We start from the raw sequence: 7,717 nt of genomic DNA, 5'->3' as shown, positions 1-7,717 counted from the left end.
GACCAGTATCTCACCTTGCACCCACACCTTAATTAATTAATTTCCATAGCCTGGGCAGTTTGATGCATCGCATGTAACTTTCACACTTGCTTTTCAAAGTAGGTGTTCTTATCTCCATTTTTTTCAATCAAGGAATCTGACATTCAAAGGGGGTCGGGTCAATTGTCTGAAGTCACAGAACTCATGGGGGGCGTGGTGGAGACAGAACTTGAAGTTTGGAGCACTGGACCCCACTCCAGAGCTTCTTCCATGAGGAACTGTCGAATGGTTCGGGGTTATTGTAGCATCATTAGCATTATTCAAATCAATACATTTTAGCCTAATTTAACAGATGCTAACTGTTAGCCTCCTTGTTTTAATGTGCATTTTGACCTTTGATCTCTGAGTGGCCCACAGCTCCATGGACTATAGAGGAATGGGGCTTTGAGGTCCTCAGGTTCTGTTTTGTCAGTGTGTGCTGGCAGCTGAAGAGAGTGTGTCTGGGCGCCAGATGGTTTTTGGAAACACAGAGAGACTCATGAATTCACACCCCTCAATCAACATATCAGTCTGTAGTCAACAAACTATTTGAGCCTCTGGATCTGCCCAGATTTGATCAGGGTGGAGAGAGAAAAGAAAAAAGAGCATTCTTTTCAAAGGCCCCTCAGTCTAGTGAGGTAGACTCAGCTGCTGGAGAATGAAACACCCCATTATGAGGGTGGGAAGTTTCATCCTCCAAGTTAGAGGTTGCTATTTTGTGCCCTGCAAAGTGGTTTTAAAGAGCCACTTGGAGCAGGTTACCAGTATTGAAAAATCTGGAGGCTTCACATAAAAATCTGAATTTCAGACTTCTCTTAAAACATAGGAGGACCTGTCAACCCTGAGCCCGCAGTCCTGGATGGCAGCATCGTCTGGAGCTGGGCAGCAGCTGCCCTTTTTTGGATGGGCTGCTTACTGTCCTGTTTGTAATAGTCCCAATTCAGCCTGTGTCACTGGTTTTCATTTAACTTTCCATGTCCTTCTTTAAATGCTGCAGGAGGGCAAAGGGAGCAGTGCATTTTGGTACAGCCTGGAAAGATGGAAAGGAATGTGGGGCAGGTATTCCCGGGGGTAGGGATGGTGTGAGCAGAGCTGCAGGGACTGAGACCTGCTCTCGTTAGTGCAAATAAAGCAGTGGTATTTTGGCTTCCAGAGATACCTTGGGACATTACACATGGGACGGCCAGGACCAGAGCCAAAAAGTCAGGGAATAAGCGAGGACCTCTGAACAAGATGGCAGAATGAGCACACACAAAATCTGCCTCTCCCACTGCAAACACGTAAGAATGATAGGTTAAAACGAAACCACATAGAAAAACATTAGGAAAATCTCTGTGGGCCAGGACAGGAGAGAAAACATAAGTGTGGTAAGTGGGCTTGTAGCCAGCAGCCCTCGGGTGCAGTTAGCAGAGGGAGGGGCCATTTGACGTCCTGGTCATATTTGATGTCTTTGTCGGATGTGTACCCGGTCCACCATACTTGTGGGGAGAAGGGAGCCTAACTCTGTAAGAAGTCAAAAGGTGGGCCTTGCTCCTAGCAGGTGCTGAAATACCTTTGTGGTGGCCTGATGACTGAAGACATGCAATTTGTCCACGGCTCAGGGGAGAAAGGAAAGCAACCTGGTGGAAACAGAAACTTGTATTGTGCTGCACTTGGGGCCAGCCTCCAAAGCTGTGCTACCCATGCACTCTGAGTAAGGAGCAGCCTGGGCTGATGTTTCTCTTTGCATCTTCTTTGTAAAGTACATCCTGCGCAATTTAATCCCATAAAAAACTATAATAGGGTTGTATTTGATTACCTCAAGAGGCCAAGCAGCTGTACCTTCTCACCTGTTCATTAAGGCGTGTCCTGAGCCCCTCTAACGGTGGATGCTTTGCAGGTGCTCACAGAACTTGAGGGTAATGAAACTGCATTTCACAGAGTCAGGGTGCAAAAGAGAAAAGGGTCTTGACCAGTAATCTTGGCCTCTTCCTCATTTTACAGGCGAGGAAATTGAGGCCCCGAGATGTGCTTACGATCACACAGCTGGTCGGTCAATGCGGACGCAGGACTGGGGGCTGAGCCCCTGGGCTCCACCCTGGCATTGCTTCAGACGCCCCAGGTTCTTTATTCATAAAATGGAGACAACTTTCTGGCTCCATGGAGTCCTCAAGAGGCTGCAATATGTTCCCCCATCATGTTCCCCTCTACAGAGGCATTGGTGCAATTTTTTCTTTCTTTCTGGATAGTGAATTCCTCAAGGGGAGGCAGGGTAGTGGTGGTTAAGAGCATAGATTCTGGAGCTAGCCTGTTCAGGTTTGGATCCCAGCTTCATCACGTGCTGCCTGTGTGACTCTGGGCAAGTGACTTAATCTCTTTGTGCTTCCATTTTCACATCTTTATGACAGGGCTAAAAATAGCACCTGTCTCTTGGATTACAGTGAGGATTAAATGAGATAAAGCATTTTAAAGGCTCCAGAACAATGCCTGGCACATACAGAGCCCCCAATAAATGTTAACTGACACTATTATTATTATTATTATTATTATTATTATTATTATTAAACAGATTGTATTTTCTTTTTTGCTTTGGCAGCCAAGGAACTCACCTCCCAATTTGAATCTTATCTTTAGACCTCACATGGGACCTAATGGCATGCATTTCTGTTTTCCTAACATTCGCTGGCNATAGTTTTACATTTTACACTTAAGTCCATGACCCATTTTGTGTTAATTTTTGGAGAAGGTACAAGGTTTAGGTCAAGGTTTATTTATTTTTTGCCAATCGATAGTCTTAAGTGTTTTTGAAAGCTGATCTGGGAACCTTCTAAAACCCAGTTTAATGCCACATCTGGGGAGACCCTTGGGTGGTGGGTCTGAGTATTCCAGTGTGAATTACTTTCTAGCCGAGGGACCTGGGTCAGGTTACTTAACCTCTTGGAAGTTTAGTCCTCTTGTTTTATAAAGTGGAAATAATAATAATCTTTACCAGACAGGGTAAATGTAAAGATTCATTCAACACATGTTTATTGAGTGCGTGTTATGTTTCAGGGACTATTGTAGTTGCTAGGGACATAGGACTGGGACCCAGACAAACTCCGCTAGCATGTGAGGTCTGCATGTGGAACTCACCTCCTGGTGGGAGGAGGCGGTACCCAAGTGAAGTATATAGTTTGTCAGAAGATGATCAGTACTGTGAAGAATAGAGCAGGGAGCGGGGATGGGGTGTGGGGGTAGGAGGATTGTTATTTTAAAAAGGCTCAAGGGGCCCGTTTGCCGAGAAGCAGACATTTCCGCAGGGATCCGAAGGAGGTGAGAGGCTGAGCCGTACAGGAAGCTGAAGGCATTGCTGGGTTGAAGGAGCATTCCTGGCTGACCGAACAGCAAAACCCGAAGGCCTGGAGGCGGGAGCCTGCTTGGCATGTGTGAGAAGCAACCAGAAACCAGTGTCACTGTGGTCCTAGTGACTGACGGGGAGATGGCAGGAGAGGAGGTCACAATCACGCTGGGGATGTGGGACTCAGGGCCATTTTACGCTGAGTGAGTGGGGGAGCCATCGCGGGGTTTGGAGAGCAGGAGCGACATCCCCTGCTTTGTTTAAAAGGATGATTCTGGTGCTTTCGTGGAGAATAGACTCTAGGAGGGCAAGGGGACCAGAGGAGAGAGCAGTGAGGACGCTGCTGCAGCAGTCCAGCTGAGAAATGGTGCATGTTGGCTGCTGGGAGGAAGTGTGGAAAAGGTGGTGAAAAGTGGTTAGATTCTGGGGTTATTGTGATGGTAGCACTATCTGTATTTGCTGATGGATTGAACATGCAATGAGAGAGAGGGAAATAGAGAGAAGTCAAGGATGGCTCCAAGGTGCTTTGCTTGAGCAGCTGGAAGGATGGAGTTGGCGTTTACTGTGAAGGAGAAGACTGCAGGAGGAGCAGGTGTGACAGGCGGTTTGTAGATCAGGAGTTTTGTGTTGGGACTGTTGACTTTGAGATGCCTATTAGGCGTTCAAGTGGAGATATCCTTCAGGCAGATGGATTTATGAGTGTGGAGTTCAGGGAAGAGGTTCGGGCTGCAGATATAAATTTGAAAGTCATCAATAGAGACACGGTGTAGATGGTATTTAAAGCCATGAGACTGGATGAGGTCTTTTACGCTGGTGGTTCTCAACCAGGGGTGATTTGTCTCCCTGGAGACATTTACAGTGTCTGGAGACATTGGTTGTCGCAACTGGGGGTGGGGCGGTAACGGCATCAAAGGGCGGAGGAAGCCAGGGAAGCTGTTAAACATCCTGCAGGGCATAAACAGCACCCCCCTACCCCCACAACAAGGAATTATCTCATCCAAAATGTTGATAATGCTGAGAACCCCTGATTTAGTCCTTAGATTTTAGGGAATAAGTGTAAATGGAAAAGAGTGGGCTTGTGAGGCCTGAATCCTTATGAAGCCTGAACCCTGGGGCCCTCCAGTGTTTTGGGGTTAAATGCAGGTAATTGCATATAAACACATTAAATGCATGTGAAATATAGTGCCTAACACACAGTAAGCATTCAGTAAATGACAACTGTCATTATTATGGTGTTTTTAACTCTTCAAAGCCAGTTCTGGTCAGAATAAAAGAAACTTTTACTTCGAATTAAGTACTTAGAATAAAAGAAATCAGAGCTAGGGGGTCCATAGAGAGTCTCTGGTCACTCCCCTTAGTGTACAGATGGGGGAATGGAAACCCAGAGAGGGGAAGGCCCTTGCCTATTATCCCACAATGGGTTAAGAACCCAGGTTTTCTGGTGACAGCTGGTGATTGTTTCCATTTTACAGATGAGTAAACTGAGATTTAGTCACTTGCCCACATCTACGTAGTGAGTCCATAACCGAGTCAGAACCAAAATTTGAATGTCCTGATTTCCAGTCATGTGTTTGAAACAACAACAAAGAGCAGCTGCCACCAAGGGCTGAGGACCCACTCGGTACCAGCACTGCTAACCACTTTACACAGGTTGCTCAGGATGGAAGCTCTGGCAGGGACCAGACAGACAGGACCCAAACAACTCATCCCGCCCCTCTTAATTACATGCTTCTTGTCGCTGACTTCACCACCCCCTTCTTGCTTAGGGGCCTGAGCCAGTGGTGGTTTTGTTGTTGGCCAGCTGTGCTGTCATCTCCTCTATCCCCCTGAAACTCCCTTCCCACAATATTATTTACCATAAAAACAATAATGTAATGTCAATAAAAGGCCTTTTGAAAAAAATCACTCTAAATCTCACCGGCCTAGCCCAACAGCTGTTTTAGCTTTTCTGGCTTCTTCAAGTCTCTGCCCATATGCGCACTGTACATATTTTTACACCCTTATCATAACGATGTAGGAAGCATTTGTATTCTGCCTCCTTTGCTTGGTGTTGTTACGTGGGTTATGTTGTTTATAATTATGTTTATTGGCTATAGAAATCCATTGAGTGTCTCCATATTGCTGGACTATTTGTTCCTAGATTCCTAGTATTATAAATGATACCATATTGTAAAACATATAGTGCTTTTTTTCCTCCCAGAGTAATGTCTTTTTTTTTTATTATTAAAGATTTTTTTGGGGGNCTTTTGTGACTGGCTTCTTTCACTTAGCATAATGTTTTTAAGGTTTATCCATGTTGTGGATATCAATACTTTATTCCTTTTTATTGCTGAATAATATTCCATTGTATGGACATACCACAATTTATCCATCTCTTGATGGACATTGGGGTTGTTTATTCTTTTTGGTGATTATGAACAATATTTCTGTGAATGTGTGTACAGGTTTTTGTGTGGACATATGTTTTCATTTCTCCTGGGTATATAGCATAAACCGGGGGTGCCAAAAAATGTATACACATGACTTGTATTCATCTTTTGTTATCAGTGTATATTGATTATTACAATTTTAATACAGTTTTTTTCCTTTCTTAAAATGTGTATACATTTTTTTGGCACCCTCTGTATGTCATATGGTAACTATATTTAACCTTTGAGAAACTGCATGACTTTTTCTGTTTTACATTCCCATCAGCAATGTATGAGGGTTCCAATTTCTCCACATTGTTACCAATACTTGTTATTACTTGTTTTCTGATTATAACTCTCCTAGTGGTGTAAAGTGGTATTTCATTGTGGTTTTGATTTGCATTTCCCTGATAGTTAATGATTGAACATTATTTCATGTGCTAACTTGGCATTTGTATGTCTTCTCTGTAGAAATGTCTATTTAGATCTTTTATTTATTTATTTATTTATTTATTTAAACTGGGGAATTGGGGGAGGGGAACAGTGTTGGAGAATTGGGGAAGGGGACCAGCCAAGTTGTTGTTCTTCAGTCTTAGTTGTGGAGGGCGCCAGTCGTTATCTGGCTGCCTGTTGGCAGCTCATGGCCTCTAAGCTCAAGGTGCTGTGTTCAATCTTAGTTGCAGGTGGGCATAGCCACCATCCCATGTGGGAGTTGAACCAGCAGCTTTGTTGTTAAGAGCACATGCTCTATCCACTGAGCCATCTGGGTGGCAGCTCAGCTCAAGTTGCTGAGTTCAGTCTTAGTTGCTGGTGGGCATAGCCCACCATCGAACAGGCAATCTTGTTGTTAGGAACATGTGCTCTCACCAACTGAGGCATCCTGTCACCTGTTGGCAACTCAGCTCGGGTGCAGTGTCACTGGCCCAGGTAGGAATTGAACCGGCGGCCCTGTTGCTCAGAGCTCGTGCTCTTAAGCTAACTCTTAACCAACTGAGCCACTTGGCTGGCCCTCCTTGACTTATTTTTAAGTTGGGTTTTTGTCTTTTTATTATTGGGTTGTAAGAGTTCTTTATATATTCTGGATACTAGACCCTTAGAAATATTTGCAGATATTTTCTTTCACTTTTTAGGTTGTTTTAATTTTCTCGATGGTGTCCTTTGGAGCACAAAAAATTTTAATTTTGATGAAACCCAATTTTTTTCTTTTGTTTTTTGTGCTTTTGATGTTATATCTGAAAAAATAATTGCCCAATCGATCGTTTTTTTTTTTTGAGAGTTTTATAGTTTTAGCTCTTACATTTAGGTCCTTGATCCACTTTGAGCTAATTTTTATATATGGTGTGAGGTAGGCATCCAACTTCATTCTTTTGCCTGTGGATATCTAATTGTCCCATTTATTGCACCATTTATTGAAAGGACTCTTCTTTTCCCATTGAATTGTCTTGGCACTGAGATTGGGTTTTATTTTCAGCATAATTCCTTGGAGAGTCATCCAAGTTTTGTATATCAATAGTTTGTTCTTTTTTATTGCTGAGTAATAGTCCATGGTGTGGATATACCACAGTTTGCTTAACCGTTCACTTGTTGAAGGACATTTGGACTGGCTCTAATTTTTGGCTATTACAAGTAAAGCTGCTATGAACATTCATATACAGGTTTTTACATGAATATAAACCTTCATTCTTCTGGGATAAATGCCCTAGGGTGCAGTAGAGGGGTTTACAGTAATTGCATATTTAGTTTTATGAGAAACTGCCAGATTGCCTGTATTATTTTACATTTTCACCAGCGATGTGTGAGTGATCCAGTGTTCTGCAGCCTTGCCAACGTTTGGTGTTGTCATTATTTTTGTTATTTTAGCCATTCTCAGACGTGTGTAATAATATCCTATTCTGGTCTTAGTTTTCATTTTTTTAATGCGTAATGATGTTGAACATCTTTTCATGTGCTATTGACCATCTGTATTCCTCTTTGG

At 43.4% G+C, this 7,717-nt stretch overlaps 1 protein-coding gene across 1 annotated transcript in view; it reads left to right on the top strand.

Moving 5' to 3' along the window:
* Window positions 1–7,717, top strand: part of PTPRU (protein tyrosine phosphatase receptor type U) — a 92,989-nt gene that overhangs the window by 29,061 nt on the left and 56,211 nt on the right. The window lies entirely within an intron of this gene.

Source organism: Hipposideros armiger, unplaced genomic scaffold (assembly GCF_001890085.2).
Source record: "Hipposideros armiger isolate ML-2016 unplaced genomic scaffold, ASM189008v1 scaffold_10, whole genome shotgun sequence".
In the NCBI taxonomy this organism is placed as follows: Eukaryota; Metazoa; Chordata; class Mammalia; order Chiroptera; family Hipposideridae; genus Hipposideros; species Hipposideros armiger.
The sequence above is the reverse complement of the archived record's forward strand: the minus strand, read 5'-3'. Positions and strand labels throughout refer to the sequence as shown.